General features: G+C 40.3%; 1 protein-coding gene and 1 non-coding gene across 11 annotated transcripts in view; both read left to right on the top strand.

Moving 5' to 3' along the window:
- Positions 1-1,165: 1,165 nt before the first annotated feature.
- The window catches only part of AOPEP (aminopeptidase O (putative)), a 341,245-nt gene continuing 317,680 nt past the window's right edge, over positions 1,166-24,730 (top strand). For 2 of the 10 annotated variants that reach the window (XR_008291206.1, XM_053205176.1), the window contains exon 1: positions 18,823-18,950. The gene's annotated coding sequence lies outside the window, so the exon portion shown is untranslated. Of the gene's footprint in view, positions 1,278-18,822; positions 18,951-24,730 lie in introns of those variants that run through there. The other 8 variants (XM_053205178.1, XM_053205179.1, XM_027048223.2 and 5 more) reach the window with 7 other exon arrangements.
- On the top strand, positions 10,709-10,853 carry LOC113596164 (U4 spliceosomal RNA). Its single transcript, XR_003416904.1, has one exon. It is a non-coding gene; the product is annotated as a U4 spliceosomal RNA (small nuclear RNA).

Raw genomic sequence — 24,730 nt, 5'->3', positions numbered from 1 at the left:
TATCTGTATATTTATCCATATATTGATTTATCTTTAAAAATGAGAGGATCTGACATCACCAAGCCAGCACTCCTGGTTGGCAAAAATCATCTAGAGCTGAGTAGGGACCATGAACTCCATTTCTCCATAGTCTCTATTCGCGAGCTGGCCCATAATTTAGGAGTAATTTTTGACACCTTTCTTTCCCTTTATCGCCTTATGTAATCCATCTCCAAGGCTGCCATCTCTAGCCCCAAGTTATTAAATTTGTCAACTTTTCTCCATCATTCCTTACACCATCACTGCAAAAGCAATTGTCTCTTTGCATCTTTTCTTGTCTTCCAATGAGCTACTATACACGATATCGTTCATTGTATACACAACAGCTAGGGCGGTTTTATAAAATCAGATCCTGTTACTTGCATGTCTAAACCTCTTCACTGTCTACCCATTACACTTCAAATAAAACCCATGCCACTTATGATAACCCAGAAAGGCTCTGCAATATCAGGACTCTCCTTGCCTTGTTGTTCTCATCTTCGGTTTTTTTCCCTACCCTACTTTCTAACTTTCTCAAGGGCACCACATTTTATTCCCTCCTCATAGCTTGCGAACATGTCAACACTTCTCTTGGTTGTTCTTCCTCCAGATCTTGACAGAGCTGGCTTCTTCTCAGTTCAACAAGTCTCTTCAGAGTTACTTCCTTAACATCTCAAACTAATAGGGCACCCTCTGTCCTTTAGTTTCTGCGACAGCTTTTTCCCTCCACACACTTCTGATCTCTACGAATGCATGTAGATTTGTTGAGTTATTCAATATGTACTTTCTCAACTAGAAAGGAATCTCCACAAAGAGATTACTGTTTTGTGCACTGCCGTATCCAGACTGCTTGCCGGGCACATAGTTGGATTTTAATAAATTGTGGTGGAGTGAATATGTACACTACACTCATATATAACAGAGGCCGAAAAAAAAAAGGAAAAAAGTGCACTACTGTAATTCAGTAACTTTTCCTTTCCTAAATACTTGTAAGACTTTGCAATTAGAAATAATCCAGAAACAAGGGCAACCCCACACTTCCCAAAACCCGCCGACCATTCCCCACCAGCCCACGCTCGCCGCAGCTCTGCGCTTGCGCAGACCTCCCCTCGGAGACTCCGCCCAGTCTTCCTGAAGGGGTGGACCGGGCCGGCAGCGGCCCGGGCGCGCGTGGATGACGTCACTCGACGCGGCCGGGGTAGCCCGTGGTAACCCAGAGTCTGCGGAAGTGGAGACCGGTGGGCAGGCGACTGACACAGGTAACCTGTACGCTCCCAGTTGGGTCCTTGCCTTCCTCTCCTTTCGCGCCGCGATGGCGGTGGGGACAGCAGCATCCTGTTCTAGAGGCGACCGGGAACCCTCCTCAATCCTCATCTTCCGTCGGTGGGGTCCCTATCCCCTCTGAGTCGTCTCAGACTCCTGAGGCTGAACCCGTCCTGGGGACTTGGGCTGAGCTGCCACTTCTCTCCGCGTCAGCTCTTGGGGTGGCGATGGGCACTGACCTCTCCTCTCCCCACTGACACAGACCCTTCTTCAGCCTGCATTTGTCTCCTTCTTTTGCCTCCAGGCCCACTCCCCGCCCCCCCCCCCCCCCACCTCTCCGCTCCTAGCTCCACAAGACTCATCTACAGTCGTGTTTAAGGAGACAAAAACAGTTTACAGGTCTCTTAATTTCCACTTGCAGTGAAGCCCAACCACCTTCCCTGCCCCCCAACCCTGTACCACCCCCAACACCCGCCCCAAGAATCCTTACTGAGATCACCAAGCTTTGAATTTTGGTGTCCCTAAAGAGTATTCTTTCTGTCAGTCAGTTTTACTCCTTAACGCACGTATTTGTTGAATAAGGGAGTGGCGAAGGAATGTGAAAATCTAGTGTGATAATAAATGATCCACATGGGATCCAATCAACTGCTGAGATGGATGGAACAGTTACAGCATCTCATTAAAATATTCTTTATTCCTAGTTTTCTTTTTGGTTTTCAAGCGGTGGTGACAAGTACCTTTGCAAAGTTAGTCAGCAAAATAAGTATCAGAACCCCACTGGGAATGTTTAGACAGAAAAAAAAAATCATATTGTTGATAATGGGACACCGGTTGTTACAAAACCAACCAGAATAGATATGGGAGGAAAGGCAGGATTCTGAAATCTATGATCTAGTGATGGTTTGGTTTTGTGTTTGTCTTTAAGTATATTCCATTTTTGAATAGAGCATATCTTCATATAATTTTGAGAAGCCTGCCAATTACTTGCTAATTGGTAAGATTAGATTCTTCTAATATTAGGGGGACAAAGTAGAATAAGGTTATGGAATAATAATAGTCACTCATTGTTAACCATCTGCTGTGTCTCAGGGACTTCATTTGACACTTTGCATATGTTTTCTTCTTAGCTCACACAACAACCTTGTGTGAGTTAGGAATTACTAATACTCAATTTACAGAGAAGGAAATGAGCGCAGGTATGTGAGGTTAACTTGCCAAAAACTCTAACTAAATGCTGGAGCCAGGCTTTAAGTTCAGGTCCGTGTATGACTTCAAAGCATATACCTTTTTTTTGTTTGTTTGTTTTTAAATGACTCTACTATAAATGATAAAATTCCAGCCTTTTTACAGTAGTCACATCTAATTGTGTGAGTTTATTCACTCATCTATCTAAATGATTTGATACTTTGTAATATCTTTAGTATTAAGTTCTTATATACCTGGAATTAAAATGCCTGGAAAGCTTATGATTCCCCCTACACACACACACACACACACACACACACACACACACACACACACACACAATCCTTAAGAATGAGATAAGTTGGGGGCGCCTGGGTGGCTCAGTCGGTTGAGCGGCTGACTTCGGCTCAGGTCATGATCTCCAGGTCCGTGAGTTCGAGCGTCGGGCTCTGTGCTGACAGCTCAGAGCCTGGAGCCTGTTTCAGATTCTGTGTCTCCCTCTCTCTGACCCTCCCCTGTTCATGCTCTGTCTCTCTCTGTCTCAAAAAAAATAAATAAACGTTAAAAGAAAATAAAATAAAAAGAATGAGATAAGTGGGAAGCAAGATTGCTCAGTACAACCATTCTTTCTTCTTTTTAGACCCCTCAGGGAATGTGTAATTCATGATTTTGGAAAGTTTTACCCCTTTAAGAATTGAAAATCCTATTGACTATTTTGGATAGAAAAATTTTAAATGTCCTAAACAATTCCTTGCCTTCTTAAATACTAAGTATACTGATGTATTTTAATCTTTTCTTAATGTCCTAGAGCAGTCATTTTATTTATTTATTCTTTAATATTTATTTATTTTGGAGAGAGTTCAAGCAGGGGAGGGGCACAGTGAGGGGGACAGAGGATCTGAAGTGGGCTCTGTGCTAACAGCAGAGAGCCCAATGTGGGACTCGAACTCACAAACCATGAGATCATGACCTGAGCTGAAGTCTGACGTTCAACTGACTGAACCACCTTGATGCTGCTCAGAGCAGTCATTTTATTTTTTTAATTAAAATTTTTTAAATTTATTTTTTATTTTTATTTATTTATAATATAATTTATTGTCAAATTGGCTAACATACAGTGTGTGAAATGTGCTCTTGGTTTTTGGGGTAGATTCCTGTGGTTCATCATTTACATACAACATCCAGTGCTCATCCCAACAAGTGCCCTCTTACTGTCCTGTGTTATAATTTGGTAATTTCCTCAGAGATTTTATTATATTTAACCACCCAAACTGCTTTGCATTTGGAGTTTACCTATACTTTATGTATTCCATTCCTCACTGTCACCAAGAGATAGTAAACCATAGTGATTAAAAGCAGGGATGGGGTTGGGGGGAGCGTGGGGTGGCTCCTGGGTGGCTGTCATGATCTCACGCTTTGTGAGTTAAGGCCCCTCGTTGGGATCTGCGCTGGCTGCATGGAGCCTGCTTGGGATTTTTTTCTCCCTCTCCCTCTGCCTCTGTCTCTCCCTCTGCCCTTTGCCTTCTCTCTCTCTCTCTCTCTCTCTCAAAATAAATAAATAAACATTAAAAAAATAAAAACATTCAGGGACTGGGGAACCACACTTCCATTATTCAGGTCCTAGCTCTGTCACTTACTAGCAGCTCAGTGAGCCCAGACAGGACAGTTGACCCCTCTACATCTCAATTTTCTCATTTGTAAAATGGGAATAATAAGATACTTTTTATCAGAAGATGTTGTGAGGATAAAGTGAGTTAGTTTATGAAAAGAGCTTAGAACAAATCAGGCATATTGGAAGAGCCATGTAAGTGTTTGCTAATATTATTAGTCTAGTTTGGGCCTTAGGTTCTTTGAAAATTGCATTCTAGTTCTCTGAAAATTGTTATTCTTTGAATGATATTTGATATATAATATTTATGAGTTTACTGGAGAATTAAATTATCCTAACTAGAGTGCCTTAACCTTAGCCATTCTGGGAAAATGCTAATTTATTAAATTTACTTTCATTTTGTCTTTGCAATATGCTTTTTGGTTGCACTGTTTGGAGTGAAGACTTCAAATATTTCATGTTATTATATGTATTTAATAGACTTTTAATTTCTGTTTTGAATTTGGGGGATATTTCAGTGGTTTAAATTATGGTTTACCAATATATGGGAACCCACTCTACTTTTGAATTGAATACCAGTTGATTTATACATCTGTTTATTGTGCTCTGCACAGGTATGCTGTTGCTCTCATGTTATGATTCTATGTGGATAAATACCTCCTCATAGAACTACCATTATGCATTGGTCACATATAAAGCTACCTTCTCAGTGTAATTCTCTTTTTTCTGTCTTCAATGAGCTAAAAAAATTGACTATAAGCAAAATGAAATAATGTTCCGTATTGAATTTACAAAATGTGTACCCATTTTCAAGCATGTATTTTAAACCAAGTTCAAGCTAGGAGTTGATATTGACTCCTTTGGTATCCCTAGTCAGGAACTTGAGAATAAGTGATCTACTTTTTTAATTTTAGTACCATTAAAGCTGATACTCATGTTAAAACTTCCTGTTGAAAATGTAGGTTGTATGTTTTGAAGATTTTGATTGTGGTAAAATATTCATAATATAAAATTAACTATTGTAACCATTTTTAAGCATATAATTCATTGCAATTAAGCACATTTGTAGTATTGTTTAATTATCACCATTATCCATTTCCATATTTTTTTCATCATTCCAAACAGAAACTCTATACCCATGAAAAAATGATTCCCTATTCCCCTCTCCCCCCTCCCCCCAGCCCCTGGTAACCTCTATTCTACTTTCTGTTTCTATGAATTTACCTATTCTAGGTGGAGTCACACACTATCCTTTTGTATCTGGTTTATTTCACTTCATATATTTTCAGTGTTCACCCATGTTGTAGTAGAGTTCATCTGTGTGGTAGCATCTATCAGAATTTCATTCCTTTTATGGCTGAGTAACATTCCATTGTATGTATATAGCATATACTTTTGATGTATATTGAATCATGCTTTTATAGACTTCTCATTCCATATAGTATGAATTTAATACTTGGTGATTTGGTTTGTGAACTTCTAGAGGATGGGAATGGAAATACTTGAAATAATGTTATTGAACAGTAAACAAAATGCCTGGTAATAGTGTTAAACTGGAGCTTGAGCATGCATTATAGTGTAATTTTTCTTCTCACCTATTATTTAGTCTAAATATAATAAGGGAAATAATAATCATGATAACATTACATAGTATTTCTATAGTGTTTACAGCATGCCTGGCATTATTCCAAGCACTTTACCTGTGAAGTAGGTACTATCACCATTCTCTTTTATAGATGAAGAAACCAGGCACAGAGAAAAGTAATTGAATTGTTAAAATTGCAAGGCTGGCAAAGTGGTGAAATTGGGATTTGAACTCAGGCTGGGTGGCTCCAGAGTTGATTTATCCTATGTTTTGTGTTGACATTTGGCTCACTACCAATTTTGCAAGGTAAATTCTCTTGCCTGCCACACTCTTCCTCTACCTTCTCTTTTTATACTGTTTTTAAAATAGAACATTACTTCTGAGCTCAGTAGGTAACAGAAGAGCCTCTGAGCCCAAATTGTCAAAAGGATGACAGGTGCTTCTTCTTTGGCTGGGCGATAACATTTGAATGACATTCAAACTGCATTTTCAAAGCTTAGTTCATATTATCTTTCTCTGAGAGCCGGTCTTTGAAAAAACAGATTTTGAAACGTTTTAAGATCTCATATTGCATATATATTTTGTTGGCATTTGACTTTAGATGTCGCACAATTCCCGCACTCTTTTTCTGTGTGTAAAAAGAGTTTTTTGTTTATAATGTTACTGTCAGGATGGTTTATGGCACATTCATTTTGTTGCTAACTCATTACTCTGCATGGTTTGATTCCTGAAGAAATTATCTTCAGTAACATTTTTATATATATAATCAATTTCATTATAATTTTTTCTTGGCTTTTTCCTTTGTTTACATTTTATTTCTTTGACACTTGCAGTTGAAGGTTTGGTTTTTGAAACTGATGGGAATTGGGATATGCTTGATCGATTTTGGCAGCAAAAGAGAGATATATCAGCCTATTTCATTTGCAGTAATAATGTTTTGCATATGTAGCAAGTATGGTGCATATTTGGAGGTATCAACTGTCTGTCTGAGTAATGTCTGGTGGAAATAGAATTATAGAATGAATGTTAAGGGTGCAAAGGGTCCTTAGATATTTCTCTCATACCCTTCATTCAGCAGTTGGGAATCTGAAGCCTGGGATGCTTAAATGATTTCCCTATATTCAAACGGTATTAGAATCCATTTTTTTAAAAAGAGTTCCAATGTTCTGTGTTCTTTTTAATCATACCTCATTGTATGTATGTAGCATCCTTACTTGTAAGAGGGACTCCCATTTTTACTCATATGTACTTAATCTTATAATACGTTCTAGGTGAGAGAGAATGACTTGAATTGGATAGGTTGCCAAGAGAATGAATTGATATGATGGATTCAAGAGATATTCAAGTTAAATCAGTAAGACTTTGCAATTGTTCACGTGTGGCTGAGAGTAAGAAATCTGGGGTACTTGGATTACTGAGTAGATGGTGGTGTTGTTCACTAGGAAAACTTAGAGGAGATCGGGACTGGGTGTATGAGGTCAGAGTGAATAGAGCATGGATTGCACATGAGAAAAACTGAAGCTAGAGCTGGAGGACACACCAACATCTACGAAGGGGGAGAAGGAAGCACCAAACTGGCAGGAAGGGATAGAGGAGAATGGTATCACAAATACCAAAAGAGGAGAGAAATTTAAGGAGGGTACGGTCATGTGTGTTAATGCTCCAGAATTCAGGACTGGAAGAACCTACTGCAGTTGATAAATAGGAAGTCATTTGCCTCCACTGTGGAATTTTTGTGGCACGGTAGGATGTAAGCAGTGGACTGGAAGGGAGACGGAATAATGGGGGTGGGGAGTGAAGACAGTCCTTTTTAGGAATTTGGCTGTGAGGGGAGAGAGAGAGAAGAGCTGGAGGGGAATGTGGGAGTAAGGAAGGGTTTTTGTTCATGTTTCCTGCCCCCCCCCCCAAGAAGAGATTGGAACAATCACTTATTTCTGAGATGTAAAGGGTGGAGAGAGAGAGGATGAAGTTGAGGGAGGGGCCTTAGGGGCTGGATGATTGATGAAGCAGGGTTCCAGAGAAGGCCAGTGGGAGAGGATGTCACAGGCTGTGATCGGGGAGTCCTGGGACAGGAAGGACACTTACTCCACCTTCCTGGAAGGGACTGCTTGGGAAAGGGTGGGGATAAATGTGAATAAGTTTGTAGGTGGGGAGGGAATATGGGAAAATTCTTATCTGATGGTAGCAAACTTTCGTAAATGAAACGGGTAAATTTGCTGATACTGAGTGCTGATTTGGTGGAGGATTGGGGATAGAGGTAAAAGTTTAGAGTAGTCACTGAGGGGAAAGAACAGGAGTTGAGGGGGCAACTAGAGAGAAACACATGAAAGGTTGCCTGCCTGGTAATGCTGGGGGTCTCATTGAGGTTGGAATCTGTGAATATGTAGCATCCACCTTTTGCATGGTCGTGTGATATTTATTTAATAATTTATTTCTTTAGCTTTGGTTGAGTTCAGTACACTGACTTTAGAAGTAGAAAACTTGGGTGTTCAGTTGGTTGAAAGGTTTTATAGAATAGGTATCAGAAGGATGAAAGAGCAAGAGAATTGAGGTTAAAATGTTCTAAGAGTGATTGAAGAAAGGAACCACATTATCTAAAGAAGACCACAGAGTAGAGATTCTCAACTTCAGAAATGTAGAAGCTGTAGGGCTGTTTTGTGCGGTGTAGGATGTTTAGCCTTCTTGGCCTCTACCTACTATATGCCTTCCCCTCTAGTTGTGACCATCAAAAATATCTCCAAACATTGCCAGATACCCTCTGAGGGGCAAAATCACTCCCCGATTGGAGCCTCTGTCCTAGAACCAGAGGGAGCAGATGCATTGAAGATAATGGAAAAGCTGAGGGACTGGAGTTTCAATATAATAAGAGTTGGTGAATAATTAAGAGAAAGAATAGGGAGAATAGGAGGCCATGCTCTGATATAAGATTATGGAAATGAAGTATTTAAGTGATGGAACTGTTCCAAGTAGTGAAAATGTCAAGAATGGACCATTGGTTCACCGAATGGAGTGAAGGCAAAGGTTGTTGGCACTGAGTAGGTAATTTGGGGAGAGAGAGAAAGCCTATAGTTATGGAACAAGCTGGGAAAGCAGCTGCCAGAACTGATTTTTTGGATGTTTGTTTCTTTACTCTATCCATTAAGTGTTTCTCAGTTCTTTTTCTAACATTATCAGTTCCCTGACCATGGACCTTCCTTCTGTACTGTTTTAAAAAGTCATGGTGGGGGCAGGGGGGGCACGTGGGTGGCTCAGTATCCGACTTCAGCTCAGATCATGATCTCATGGTTTGTGGGTTCTGGCCCCGCATCAGGCTCTGTGCTGACAGCTTAGAGCCTGGAACCTACTTCAGATTCTGTCTCCTTCTCTCTCTGCCCCTCCATAGCTCATGCTGTCTCTCTCTCTGTGTCTTTCAAAAATGAATAAATGTAAAAAAAAAAATTTTTTTTTAAAGTCATGGAATTTATTCAGCTTGGTTTTTGTAGTATTTTTTAGGTGAGTTCTTTTTTGTTTCTTTTTCAATATTTTTTTGATCTGATTTTGTGATCCTTTACTTATAAGTATATTACTTTTCAATAAGCCCAGGTTCTGTGCTGTGTGACCTAATTTCAGGGTATTTCTTTTGCATTTGGGCACCTCATTATGAAGTCTGCTATCTTTGGCAGAAGACGTATCAACATATCCTTAAATCTTACAACCTCTTAGAGATGTTCTTCTTTTCCCTTGCCTTCCCCCACCCCATTGTTTTCTCTTTTGCTCTTTATTTTTTTATATTTATTATTTAAAAATTTTTTTTAATGTTTATTTTTGAGAGAGAGAGAGAGGGACACAGAGTGTGAGCAGGGGAGGGGCAGAGAGAGAGGGAGACACAGAATCTGAAGCAGGCTCCAGGCTCTGAGCTGTCAGCACAGATCCCTACGTGGGGCGCGAACCCACAAGCTGTGAGATCATGACCTGAGCCGAAGTCGGACACCCAACCGACTGAGCCACCCAGGCGCCCCTGTTTCATATTTATTTTTAAGCTGTGATTATATGTATGTGTGGTGTTGATTGAGAAGTAATTACAGTGGACTCAGTAAGCTGGACATATTCATGGAATATACCTTTAGATGCTTTTTCCTATGTAATAATGCTTACTTTGCATTATTCATCAAGAAAGAGTGCAATAACTCCCACCTCTTTTACAAGGCATTAAAAAAAAAACTTATCCACAGATATCAGCTGATGTAGGTTTTATTGTAATATCCCAAGTATTGTCTTGCAAAATAGGAAGTAAGTAGGTGGCATTAAAAGCCTTGACATTTTTACTTGATTCTTACATGAATTATTTTTTGTGAGTGCTGATCTATTTGATCAGTATTATACTATATTTGATCTAGTATAATAAGTAGCTCTGTCTAGGAATATCCTATTATGGCTAAATCCCCTAATGGTGATGAACTGATTTTTTATGACCTTATTTCTATACTTAAATATGAGGATTTCCAAGAAAAAGATTAATCTGTTACTTCAATAAAGAACGATGACCAGTTTTTCTTGAGGACTTAATTTTGGTATTTAGGATCTAACACCTCAAAGGAGAAATGAGTTATTCTCTCCAAACCACGAAAATGGACATTCATCCTAAGTACAAAAGCAGGCCAGAAACATTTTACCGCAGAAGTTGTGCTTTAAAAAGCAGCAGCATTACATCCCCATCGGTTGTTCTCTAGCGGTGGATGACACTTGACGATTTTTGTGCTCAGTCTGCAACCACACTCAGTATTGGACAAATATAAGATTCTTCAGTGATGGCATTCGAACACACGTATGCCCAAGGACTTTGTTGTTAGTAACAAATCATTTTGATTCTGAACATGGTTTAATGACTTTTCTAATAGAGTGTTTTAGGTTCTGGAAATACCATGGTCATAGAATATGTTTTGTTTAGTCATTTTCTTACAATGATTTAAGAAAGTCATATTTTTCACACTCCTTGGTAAATTGTTAATGTTATGCAGTATTTGCAGCATTTAACCAGTTTATGGCTAACATTTTAAAAATATCCTTCCAGCTTTGCGCAGTGGCAGTATCGTAGCCAATGAGGTTTATCTGAGGCGTGATTATTGCTAATTGAAAACTTTCCTAAAAATATCCTTCCCTGTTGGGGCACCTCGGTGGTTCAGTTGGTTGAGCATCTGACTTTGGCTCAGGTCATGATCTCGCAGATTGTGGGTTCGAGCCCCGTGTCTGGCTCTGTGCTGACAGCTCAGAGCCTGGAGCCTGCTTTGGCTCCTTCTCTCTCTGCCCCTAACCCACTTGCATTCTGTCAGTGTCTGTCTCAAAAATAAAAAACATTAAAATTTTTTTTTTTATAAATATCCTTCCCTGTTGCTATTGTTCTGTATCATTCCCCAGGTCTACACTTTTTCCTTAAGCATATATCGAAGTCTCAAAGAAAAATAAATTGTTTTTTGTATTCTTTTTTTTTTTTTTCCCAACGTTTATTTATTTTTGGGACAGAGAGAGACAGAGCATGAACGGGGGAGGGGCAGAGAGAGAGGGAGACACAGAATCGGAAACAGGCTCCAGTCTCTGAGCCATCAGCCCAGAGCCTGACGCGGGGCTCGAACTCCTGGACCGCGAGATCGTGACCTGGCTGAAGTTGGACGCTTAACCGACTGCACCACCCAGGCGCCCCTTTAATTCTTTTTTTTTAACGTTTATTTATTATTGCAAAACAGAGAGAAACAGAGCAAGAGCATGGGAGGGGCAGAGAGAAGGGGAGACACAGAATCTGAGGCAGACTCCAGGCTCTGAGCTGTCAGCACAGAGCCCGATGCAGGACTTGAACTCACAAACCGCAAGATCATGACCTGAGCCGAAGTCGGATGCTTAACTGAGCCACCCAGGTGCCCTGAAAAATAAACTGTTTAACCTGCCTTTTAAATCATCCTAATTAATTTTAACATGGTCTCCAATTACATATGTTCAGTTGTATATTCAAATTGAAAAGAGAGTGGAGATCCTGGAGATCTTCTAAGATATTGAAGCTATATCAAATATGTTTTCTTTCTATCTTTCTCCCAAATGCTTTTCAGTTTCTAGGAATTAGTTGAAATCTCTTTTCTTGGGAAGGATGAACTGCATATATGTTCAGTTCACCACTGAGACCATGATAATCACTAGGAGTATATTTTAAACCTCAGTGAGATGGATTTGAAAGCCATTTACAGAGAAAGGGACACCTGTTTGTAGTGTGTAAATTGTGGACCTATCTCTCAATGGAGAAATCTGTTATATACTTATTCCCATGGAAGAGCAGAGTGTAAATATTGAGATCTGAATGCTATTTCTAAAGAATCTAATTTTGTCAAATTTTGCCTTTGGGTACAGTACTCGTTTCCTTGTCCTTGGTTGTCTGTAGCTGTAGCCCTGTGACAATCACCAAATAAATCACTAAGTAGAGGGAGTCTGTCTTGATTTCTGGCTAAAGGAAATGTAGTTTCCTAAGAGGAACAGAGTGACCTCTTGCCTTTCCTACAGCTTTCCTGCTGTAGGAAGTATTGTTTCCTATAGAGGACAGAAGGTTGTCCACGCAGGGTGGGAAGTGGGGGCTGTAAGGTCAGACAGAGTCCAGGAAGTAGGGGAGGGATGTGAAGGGTATTTATCCCTGCAGATGCCAAGAAAGGACAAACTTTTCACCCATACTACAAGTTCTGAATGATGGAAACTTCTTGAAGATACTGAGAAGAGTCTTACACAAGAAGCCCTATGGAAAGTGGTTAGAGAATTTGCCAAGTGGAGCCATTTTTTAGCATCATTGAACTCCACAGTGAATCCTAAACAGAGTTGATTGGGAAGAGACCAGAGTTACTATAACCAGAGTTAGATTAAGCCAGTGGTTCTCAAAGTCTGGTTGCTAGACCAGCAGCGTCAATATGGAATTTGTTAGAAATGCACATTCTTGGAGCTCACTAGTTGGTATTTTAACGAGATCTTATTTTTTTTTTTTTTTAAGTTTCTTTATTTTGAGTAAGAGCACATGAGCAGGGCAAGGGCAGAGAGAGGGAGAGAGACAACCCCAAGTAGGTTCTGTGCTGTCCTTGCAGAACATGACACGGGGCTTGACCCCACCATGATCATGAGATCATGACCTATGCCGAAATCAAGAATCAGACACTTAATGGATTGAGCCACCCAGGTGCCCCTCACCAGATCATTCTTATGCATGTGATCCTCAGCCTACGCTTTGAGAAACACTGTGCTAGATCTTTGAGAAGAGCAGTAATTTATTGGATTACAATTTTATCCTTGAGGAGTTCTAAGATACAGATGTGTTCCTGAATTGCTGAAGATATTCACAGATATGAATCTTAATTGCTAGCAGTGAAGCTCTCTGAATATTTAATACTCACTGGTAAATTGTATAGAGATGCTTGGGATAAAGTTCTAGAAATCATGAGTTTCCTTCCTAGGTTAAAGATGCCCCCCAAAGGCCAGTTGGACAGTATAACATTATAACACAAAACCAGTCAGATTAAAAAATTTGTTGTTATATAGTTCATGTTTTCCAAATAGTCTTTAGGAAGCCTATGTTTATAGTTATGGGGCTACATATTAAAACTTTATACAGAAAAGGAATGGATTTAATTGAGAAAATACTGGAAAAGTATATCTTTTTGCAGTCTCCAAGCCATGTGTTAGAAGCCAAAAAGGGATCAATAGTATTAAGAAAATACTGTGTCAGTGTGCCTATAGGCTAGTACCCTAAGTTCACTGTTGGGGCAGGAGTAGATTTATCTAAAATGATGTATGATTTTTTACTGCATAGAATTATATAAAAATTATTTTATCTAGTTACCAGAAAAATGATTCAAGAACAAAAATTGGGGCAGGAAGCATCTCTCTCTCTCTCTCACCCTCCCCTCTTCCCTCTCCCAGTTCTCTTTGGAGACAGCCTCAGTTACCGGCTTTCTCTATGCCTCACTACCTAGGACTCAGGGCTTCTTGAAATGAATAAGAATAAAGGCAGTGACTTGTAATTGTGTCACCTATTTAGGATAGATAACTACAAAAAGAGGTAGTCCTCTTTGCAGTGTGAAAAAAAAGTGGTTAAATATCCAGTGTCTTCAGGGTGTTTTTTTTTTTTGAGGGGTGTGAGGGCATGGTATCATGACATCCCCCATCAGGAATGGGGGTAAGCTCCTTTCAGGAAGCTGTTTCAAACCACCTACGGTGCTAATATTTCAGAATGAAATCTAACCCATATTTCTTCTCGATGGGAGGAACAGGTGTGGTAGAGCCCAGACTCTTTCTTTGCCCTAGGGTACTACTTTAGGAGTGGGCCCTTCTGCAGGCTTTCAGTACTGGTGTTGGCAGGAAGGAAGCAGGATAAATAAAAAGCCCTGCCCACCTGTCCATTAGGCAGTTGGTCTTCTGCCAAGTTCAGCTCTGTTTGATAAGCAGAGCATGGCTGTAGCAAGAACCCAAGAATTTGTAAAGAGGACCTAGCATCCTTGTTCTTTCAGCTGTTTCCCTCATGGAGGCCTACTGCCTGCCATCTTTCTGTACCATCCACTCCAGTGTTATTCTCAAATACGTTTTCTTGGCTGAATGCCAGCCCTATGGCTCCCACTGATAATGTGCCTTCATAGAGTAGCACAGTCCTAAATTTTGCTGCAAAGTGGCTTTTGAACATTCTGATTTCCTTAACAGTTTTTAAAGTGTAGATACAGATATGTTACCAGGCTCAGCTGATTTTTTAAAACCAGTGTTTTCCTGACTTGTGTGCAAGATGATTTAAAGTGGTACATGGATAAGCATCTTTTGAATTTTAATAGTTATGTGTCCATTTTAATATACGGTGGAAAATGTAAATTAGCCAGTCAAATCCATGATTTCATGGATATTATAAAAGTTGAGTCAGTGGTAAAGTGGACTGAAGAAAAAGTATTTAATAAATAACAAGGTGATATGAAGATGGCAAAAATACTGAAGGTGGTACATACATGACCGAAGTTTGGGAGATACTCAGGGCTTACACTTTTTGAAATAGTCTTTAAAGCAATATACCAAATAAATTCTGAGGTTGAAATGCCATGCCATGTTGGAAGATGTGCACTGGGTGTAGCATAGATCTTTAACTACAAGTTCCTATCAAGTCAATGTACGTCTCTTTTATTTAAAAAAATTTTTTTTAACGTTTATTCATTTTTTGAGAGACAGAGACAGACAGAGCATGAGTGGGGGAGGGGCAGAGAGAGAGGGAGACATGGGATCCGAAGAAGGCTCCAGGCTCTGAACTGACAGCACAGAGCCCGACATGGGGCTCAAACTCACAGACTATGAGATCTTGACCTGAGCCGAAGTCGGATACTTAACCAACTGAGCCACCCAGGCACCCCAATGTACATCTCTTTTAAATGGCCCTTTTAAAACATGAAGCTTATATTAATCCTTGCTAATATCATTGATACGTTTTTACTGAGTCTTTTCTAAATTATGTAAGATTTTCTATTTTTTGTAGGACATGGTTAAGAAAACCACTGTAAGACTTTGTTAAAACAGTTTGCTGTTCTTTTTTGCCACTTTTAAAAATAATAGCTTTGGGGCACCTGGCTGGCTCTATGGGTAGAGAATGCAACTTTTGATTTCCGGGTCATGATTCAAACCCTAAATTGGGTGTAGAGCCTACTTAAACAAAGAGCTTTGTTGAGATGTAATTTACATACCATAAAATTTAGCCTCTAAAACTGTATAATTCAGTGGCTTTTAGGATATTCACAGAGTTGTGCAGCCATCTCCTCTGTCTAATTTTCAGGTATTATCATCACTCCAAAAGATATTTTGGACTCCTAAACAATATTTTAAAATACCTGAGGTCTTTGGGGCACTTGGGTAGCTCAGTTGGTTAAGTGTCTGACTCTTGATCTTGACCCCGATCATGACCTCCCAGTTCATGGGTTCGAGCCCCATATTGGGCTCTGTGCTGACAGTGCAGAGCCTAGTTGGGATTCTCTTTCTTCTCTTTCTCTGCACCGATCCCACTCTCACTCTCTCTTGAAATGAACTTTTAAAAAATTAAAAAAAAATAAATTGAAATACCTGGAATCTTTGAATAGCTACTAGATGACTTCTGTCGGTGTGTTGTAGAGGAGCCTCGTGCAGTGAGTGGGAACTGAATTTTGAGTCTCTTGTTGTCATGGATTCAAGGAGTCTGTATCTGTCATCTGTTTTTGCTAGTAAAATGTATTTTCCTATGAGCCAGAGCAGTGACTTTTTCTCCATAGCAGAATGTTCATTAATAAACTATTTTCACAATACCTCTTTAAGTACTGAGTTTCCAAAATAGTTTCTATTTAAAAATAGTGTTTTTCAAGAATCCTAGAAGAGGAAATCTTACGGAAAAAGCTGATATTTTTGTCTATATTTTCTTTTCCGATTTCTTTATTTTTACCCTACTGAACTCTGTAACCCAGCTCTATTAATCTAGATCTTGTTTCCACTCTATGAATATTTATAGTTAATAATAAATTATATTAATTCTGTTAATGGAGTTTGAAAAGTTTTGTTAACTTTTATCCTAGCACAAAAATTCCTGGGTGGTCTGATAAAACCCTCATCTTTATTAAATATTAAGCCAGTTCTTTTAATTAATTATTATTTTTTTTTTTTGAGAGAGAGGGTGCAGTGAGGGGTAGAGAGAGAGAGAGAGAGAGAGAATCCCAAGAGGGGCAGAGAGGGAGAGAGAGAAGCGGGGCTCACCCAAAGCAGTGCTCGAGTTCACCCACTGTGGGGCTCGAGGTCACCAACTGTGAGATCATGACCTGAGCTGAAGTTTGATGCTTAACCGACTGGGCCACCCAGGTGGCTTTTTATGTTTAAAGGCTGTATTAACTGAATTATGTCTATTAAAATGTTCAATAGTTATTTATCTTGGACCTGTAGTGTACAAAGCACTTCATGGAATAATAGCCCTTCCTTTTGCTTCTGCTGAAGTCCTACCTGATTTCAACCATTGTACTCAAATTCTGCAGTGAGGACAGCGAATGAATTTGAGCATGAGCTGGGATTATGAAGGTTTTAGAACCATTGTCGGGTGAGTAGCAGGTGAAAGAACTGAGCTTGGAAGAGAAGACTTGGGCAGTATCATGAGGGCTCTCCCAGCCATTCCGAGTTTGTCTTGTTCTGGAGAGTGGTGGGGGAAGTTGGCGTGAAAGACGCATATGTCAACAAGGCTGGTACTTCTGCCAGCTGAGGAGGCCTACAACATGGGTTTGTGTTCTCGTGTTCTAATTTCCATCCTTAAATACCGTTCCACCATCTTCCAGTTCCTAGAATATCTTGTCCAGTGTCTGATGGTAAGAATGGTTTCTGGACAGTATTTTGGCTATTCATGGATATATGGAATGTTACATTATTACATGAATGCATGATTTTATCTTCAACACATAGAATACAAACATGTAGCATTGTTTGGTATAATGCAGTTTTATGTAGTTGTGTTATTAGGTCAGGATTTAAATTTACTTTGCATTTGGTGTATGAGGAAGATTTTGTTGTTCCTTGAAATGTAGGATCTATAGAATAGTATAAACCCCCTTGCCCATAAACAACAGAATATGGTGTTGTTTAAGAGTGGTGGGGAAGACTCTGGTAACAGCGGGTGTCCATGTTTGTATGGGGATATGGGGATAGTTCTTGACCTGTTTCACTGTTGCTTGTGTCATTCAACTTACAGGATTAGGATCCAATGAGCTTTGCTGCGCTTGAAATGGGTATTTTTGATCTAGGCTTGGACTGTACTTGAGGTAATACAGTGTAGTGCTGATCTAGGGTCTAGAGCCAGACGATAAGAATCTAAATTTCAACTATGGCATCTAATAACTGTGAACTTAAGGAAGTTATCTTAACCTCTCTGGGCTTCAGTTTACTCATCTGTAAAATGGAGATAATGGACCTCACTGGATAGTGAGGAGTAAATGAAATTATGTATTTAATATGCCTTGCTTATCTCATAGCAAGCACCCAATAGTTGCTTGCTAATTGTTATTCACACCGGGATATAAAGGTCAAGTTCCTTCTCAAAGATTTCTAAATAGTCCAGATGAGTTCTGAATTGACTGAGTCCCCAAAGGAAAAAGACTCTGGTCTTCTTGGTCTTTCCAAGGACTTTTAGATTCATGTTGCTTGTTTGGGACCAACACATTCTAGGGAAGTTTTGGGTGAATGGCATTCTCCTGGCTGGCGATAATCTGGATATCTTCCACACTTTGTTCCTGGAACCTCTGAAACATGGAGCATTTGTGGGATGGGAGTTTCTCTGGCATTTTTTCAAAGTCCATGGCTGAATGTGCAGATACTCCAAAGAAATATTGCAAGAACACTTTGAAATGTATCAGAGCACTTTGAAAAATTGTACCACCTTATGCTACAGGAGAAAAGCAGTATATTTGTCTCAAGGGAGATATAGTAAAGGACACAAAGAGTTTAAGTTAATAGGATGACAAAGTGTACTATATCTAAATCTTCATGAGTGTCATAAAACTATACTCAATTTTGTAAGATTGAGGTATTCGTTCAACAAGTGTCGATTAAGCACTTATTCACACTGGTTAGCTTTGAGTGTTAGTTAGCTAGGAGAGTGTTAGGAAACCCGTTGGCTTTTGTTGCTAAGACTGCTTCTCAAATCAAGGTAGGATCTTCATGCTCTTTTCCTGGTGGCAGGTTTCAGGGGCTTATCCTGGTTTTCTCTCTCAGAACTGCCTCCACCCACTCCTTTCCTGGGATTTTATTTTTCCCAAGACTGGCTGCAGATAGGCTACACTATCCTTAGCTTTCACCTTTCCTTGTTGCCCCTATGGTTATCTTCGGATCCTTGTGGGATTCAGGATTTTAACTGCTAATCCTTATGGAAAAAATAGAAGGCGGCTAACAAATGCAGAGTCATTTAAAGATTCGGTGTTTTTACAATTATAGTTACCAATTCAGTGCTAAGATAGTAACTGTTACAATTAAGAGTGAAAGACAATTAAAAAATAACTGGGGCTTCTCTTTTCCTTATGCTGAACATGAAGCTCACCAAATATATTCTATTCTATATTATTTGTCTCTTCTACCCCCTTGAAAATCCTTTTTCTATCTCTTCTATCCCCAGTGAAAATCCTTCTTTCCAACAACACAGAGATTGATGGAATCAAGAGAGAGACTTAAGAATCCTCCCTGATATCAAGTATGTAGTTTGCATTCCCAAAGAGCTCCTGATAGGATGATAACATGTTTTAACATGGACCCGGTATTTGTTTTAATCAGGTATGATCAGGTGACAGACATGGAGACGAGTTTTCTTTGAAAGAAAAGTTTCTTATTTACAGTTCCCAAGAGGAGGGGGCATACCCCTAAGGCCACACATGGGAGCACCAGGGTTGGTCAGGAGGCAGAAGAGCAAGGGTAGAACAGGAGCCTGAGCCTTTATTGTGGTTTCTGGGGAAGACCAGGCAGGGCAAAGTCAGCAGACTTAGGACTGGCTAGTTTGAGTCCTTTTGGAGGGGTCTGGGCTTTTGGGGTGGTCCCTAGTCCTTGATAGCTTGCCCTGGGAAGAATTGGGGCTGGGGGAATATTGGCTTGGTGTGTGAGTATTAAAGGAGGTGGTTGGGAGCAACTTCTTACTCAGTATGTCTCCAAAGGGAAGGGAAATAAAAGCAAAAATGAACTATTGGGACTTCATCAAGATAAAAAGCTTCTGCACTGCAAAGGAAACAATCAAAAAAACTAAAAGGCAGCCGACGGGATGGGAGAAGACACTTGCAAACATATTGGATAAAGGGTTATTATCCAAAGATCTATAAAAAACTAACCAAACTCAACACATGAAAAACAAATAATCCAGTGAAGAAATGGGCAGAAGACGTGAATAGACACTTTTCCAAAGAAGACAGCCAGATGGCCAACTGACACATGAAAAAATGCTCAACATCACTCATCATCAGGGAAATACAAATCAAAACCACCTTGAGATACCACCTCACACCGGTCAGAGTGGCTAAAATTAACTCAGGAAACAGCAGATGCTAGTGAGGATGTGGAGAAATGGGAGCCCTCTTGCACTGTTGGGAATGCAAACTGGTGTAGCCGCTCTAGAAAACAGTGTGGAGGTTCCTCAAAAAATTAAAAATAGAACTACCTTACAACCCAGCAATTGCACTATTAGGAATTTATCCAAAGGATACAGGAGTGCTGATTCATAGGGGCACGTATACCCCCAATGTTTATGGCAGCACTTTGAACAATAGCCAAATCATGGAAAGAGCCCAAATGTCCATCAACTGATGAATGGATAAAGAAGATGTGGTTTATATATATCCTGCCATTTGCAATGACGTGGATGGAACTGGAAGGTATTCTGCTGAGTGAAATAAGTCAGTCAGAGAAAGATATCCTATGTTTTCACTCATGTGGAACTTGAGAAACTGAACAGAAGACCATGGGGGAAGAGAAGGGGAAAAAAATAGTTTCAAACAGAGAGGGAGGCAAACCCATAAAAGACTCTTAAATACAGAGAACAAACTGAAGGTTGATGGGGGCTGGGGAGAGGGGAAAATGGGCGATGCGCACTGAGGAGGGCACTTGTTGGGATGAGCACTGGGTGGTGTATGTAAGCGATGAATCATGGGAATCTACCCCCGAAACCAAGAGCATACTGTATGCAATGTGTGTTAGCTAACTTGACCATAAATTATATTAAGAAAAATAAAATAAAGAGAAAATTAAAAAGATAAAAATAAAAAGAGGTGGTTGGGGATGTGAATTCTGGATTGGTTGATTTGCATATCGGCTAGCCCTGGAAAGACTTGTCTGTCTGGGGGCAGCAGGGCCCCAAGATGTCAAAGCATCATCAAATACAAAAAATGAAAACCATGATTAACAGATCTCCTGTCTGGTAGACCTGTGCTTTTATCACAGAAGGGACTCTTTCAGCAGCATTTTACTGAGTGATACAAAACATGGTAACGTGGCTCCCTGACCTTCAGGAACTTACAGTCTAGCTTAAAAGAGAAAGCCTGCACGCATCAGTGACTGGTCATGCAGGGCACAAGGTTATGCACTGGGGAGATCTCCAGAGTGTCCTGGAAGTTCAGTGGAAGGGGAGACAGAGTGTCCTGGAAACAGTAGAGGGCAGTGGTTAGGAGGATGGGCTGCTGGGTTCATCCGGCTTTGTCATTTATTCGCTGTGTGGTTTTGAGCGAGTTACTTAATCCGCATGTTTTAGTTTCCTCATCTGTAAAATGAGTTTAATAATAATAGTACTCATCTCATAGAGTTACTTGAGGAGTAAATTAGTTAATACATGACAAATGCTTAGAACAAAACCTAGCACTTAACAAGTATTCAGTGTTAGCTGTTGGTAGAGCTGTGGGGGAAAGTTTGATTGAGTAGATAGAATTGATTATTTACCATAAAGAGAAGAGAGAAGGGAAGTGTTCCTTTTTGGGGGGCGTGGGTTGGTGGGTGACTGGAAGGGAGCCTGACAGTTCAGGAAATGAGAGGTTATAGTCTGGTAGGATAAGACTGAAAAAATAGGTTGGTAAGAGTTTTGAATGCCAAGGAGTTTGCATTTTTCTTTAATAGAAATTCATTCAAGGTGCTTTTTTTTTTTTTTTTTTTTTTAGTAGAGCCAGGATATTAAATTCACACTTCAAGAATCAGTCGTGGTAAGTATGGTTTTAGAGAGAGGAGAGGCTTGGTACAGAGTGTATGAGTCAGAATAGGTGAAGTTAGCATAGTAACAAATAACTCTAAAATCTTTGTGGTTTTAACAAGGCAAAGGTATGTTTCCTGCTAATGCTGCATGTCTATCACAGCTCAACTGGGGACTCTACTTATAATCATCCAGGCTGACAGAATAGCCACCCTCTCATGTTTTGTTTGCCCAAAGAGAGAAGAGAGCACTCTGGAAGGTCATGCACTAGCAATTAAATATTAGGCCTGGAAGTGACACTCATGCTTCCATTTATAACTTATTGGCTAGAACTAGATGGCAGTCACAGGCTACCAGAAATTGCAGTCCTTGTATGTATGAGGATTAGGGACTGGGGAAGAAGAACTGGAAATAATTGTAAGTAGCACTAATGACTGCTCACCACCTATGGAGACTCATTTAGAGGGTTGTTGTATAATAGTTCAAGTGTGTGGTCTTAGTGTATGGATTAGAGTTGTCCCAGGCAATGTGGAGAAGAGCTGGATAAAAGAAAGAATTTGAAGGAGTAGAATTTAAAGGTTGATAATTGATTGGGTAGAGTTACAAAGGAGGGAGGAGTCAAGATGAGGCAGAACTCTTAGACCCAGTGGAATGTGATGCTGCCATAGCAGACAGAAGTGTGGAAGTTGGTATGTGTTAGGGAATGGTAGGGGCCCAGTCCATGCCCTGCAGGCCTCTGGAGCGATACTCCTTAAGGAGTAGTCTGCCAGCCAGTGCTCAAATAGAGAGTAATCATTTAAAAACTATTATAGTGGGGTGCCTGGGTGGCTCAGTCAGTTGAGTGTCCCACTCTTGATTTCAGCTCAGGTCATGAATTCATGGTCCTGAGATTGAGCCCCATGTCAACACGGATGCTGCTTGGATTTCTCTCTCTCCCTCTCTCTCTGCCCTTCCCCCTCTCGTTCTCTCTCTCTCTCTCTCAATAAATAAACATTAAAAAAACTATTATAGTAATTATTTTCTTCTTTCCCATGTTATGGTTTATTCTGGTTGTGCTTATGTTAAATCCGATGATAAAATAATCAGGGCTTGTGTTTTGTAGGGTTTTTTTTCTTTTTGTGATTTGTTTTCATTATGTTTTACACAAGTGTTGACCTGTAACGGGAAAAAATAACTAGCCCTTCGCCACAGATAGTTTGAGAAGTATTGCTTTGAAGGTAAGGACAGGGACTTAAAGACAGAGCTGGAGGTAAGGAGCTGAGTCCTTTCCATAGGGAGGTTAGTTGAGTACCAGAGATGTGAGCAAAAGACAGATTCCAGAATGAGAAGAGGGCCCAGGACTGTGATCCTGGGGGACATCCAATGTCTGAAAGCAGAGGTGTAAGAGGGGGTGTAGACAGTATAGTCTCCTAGGAATCATTGGAGGTGATGGGAGATTAGTAGTGACAGATGCCACAGAGAGTCAAGGGAAAGGACTGAGGTCAAGCTAGATTTGACAAGAAGAAAATCCCTGTGAATGTTTAAAAATAAACTTTTAGTGAAGTGGTATGGTCAGATACCAGATTTCAACATTGTAAGAAATGTGTGATCATAAAATAGAAGAGGGTATGGGCTATTGGCTGGGAAAGTTTGATAGTAAGACAGAGGCAAAAGCTAGAATGGTACTGTTGGGCCAAGTAAGGGAAAACATATTTTGCTGTTACTGTTTTTTGTTATTGTTGTTGTTGTTTTGTTTTGTTTTGTTTGCTGTAGGAGAACCTGAGCAGCTTTAAAGGCTCCTATCAGCTGGGAGGTGGGAGAGTAGATGTGGGAAAGAAGGAGGTGGTGGCCGTGTTCATGGCAGGAGCAGGAGTGGAGAGCAGAGGTCATGAGTGAGCCTGGGGGGTGGGAATGGGCTCTGCCTGAACAGGAATGGAGAATAACCCAGTAACTGCTGGTAGATGGCAAACTAAGGGTGGTTAGCAGGAGAAATGGATGGGAACTCGCAAGTCTCTGTGGCTTCAAAACCGGAAAATGCATGGTAGGGCATTACAGGGGTGAAACACTGATGTGGTCCGAGTTCAGTGAGCAGGGACTCAGAAGCCCTGGTGAGAGCATTAGTGAAATGGCTCAAAACAGCATGGGTCCAGCCTGGGAAATTCAGCTTCATACTCCAATCACTGCTCAGTAAATAGGAGCTACTGAGAGACAGAGTCCTGGGGAGATGGGGAGTGGGTGTCGTATAATCCCCAACATGGTTCAAAGAAGAATAAAAATGTGGTAAGAAATGGACTTAACATAAAATTATTTAATTAAACTTACATCTGATATTTAGAAACACAATTGTTATTCATTAAAAGTATGAAAAAATACAAGTATGTTTTAGGTACTGTAAACATTATAATATTTGAAATGTACCTTAAAACCCTCTACCTGTCAAAATCGTCTGTTAATTAATTTCTCATTTTCATGGACTTCTCTCTTCTTTTAAGTATTAGAATGGGGGAGGGGCGCCTGGGTGGCTCAGTTGGTTAAGTATCTGACTCTTGATTTGGCTCAGGTCGTGATCTCATGGTTTGTGGGTTCGAGCTCCACATCAGGCTCTGTGCTGCCAGCACAGAGCCTGCTTGGGATTCTCTCTCTCTATTCCTCCCCTGCTTATGCTCTCTCTCTCTCTCTCAAAAAAAACCCCAAAACAAAACAAAAAACACAACACCAAAAACAACAACAACAACAAAAAAACAACTTAAAAAAAGTATTAGAACGGGACAAGAGCTGGGCAGAGATGCAGTGTCTGTTGTTTGTCCTCACCCCTCCCTTCCCTGACCTAATTTTGTTCCCTTCATACTCCTGTACCCAGGTCTAGGTTTTCCCCTCACCTTTGCGGTTTTCTATGATGGGCTTCTGTTTGGTTTTACCTGTGACATTAACACATGGTGGCATGCCGTGGTTACTCTGTAGGATTGCCCTGCAGTAGAGGGCAAGAACACTCTGGAGTCCAACTACTTGAGTTCAGATCTTGGTAATCTTGGACACTTAGCTTCTCCCCACATCATTTCCTCATCTGTAAAAGGGGATAGTAAGAATAAAAAAGATTGCCAGGGATTAGGAGAGTGTCAGATACATAGTAAGCACTCAGTAAACATCAATTATTTCTTCTTCTAGATAGATTGTCTCTAACAGATGTTTTCATTGCTTTTCGCTAGTGTCCAGTTTTTCATAAAGGCACTTAAAAAAAAAACCTGACAAATCATGGTCTTTGCCTCTGGATAATGGAGAGTTGTCAGTATATGTTAGTAGGTCTTGTGCCATCAGCAAGACGGCAAAGAGCACGGGAAAGAGGAAGGATAAAGGGATTCTGTGAGGACAAAGTCAGCTTGTCTGGAGAGGTGTATCCACAACAGGCCACGCTATG

This window comes from Acinonyx jubatus, chromosome D4 (genome assembly GCF_027475565.1).
Source record: "Acinonyx jubatus isolate Ajub_Pintada_27869175 chromosome D4, VMU_Ajub_asm_v1.0, whole genome shotgun sequence".
Classification (NCBI taxonomy): Eukaryota; Metazoa; Chordata; class Mammalia; order Carnivora; family Felidae; genus Acinonyx; species Acinonyx jubatus.
Note: the sequence above shows the minus strand (reverse complement) of the source record. Positions and strands in the feature narration are given on the sequence as shown.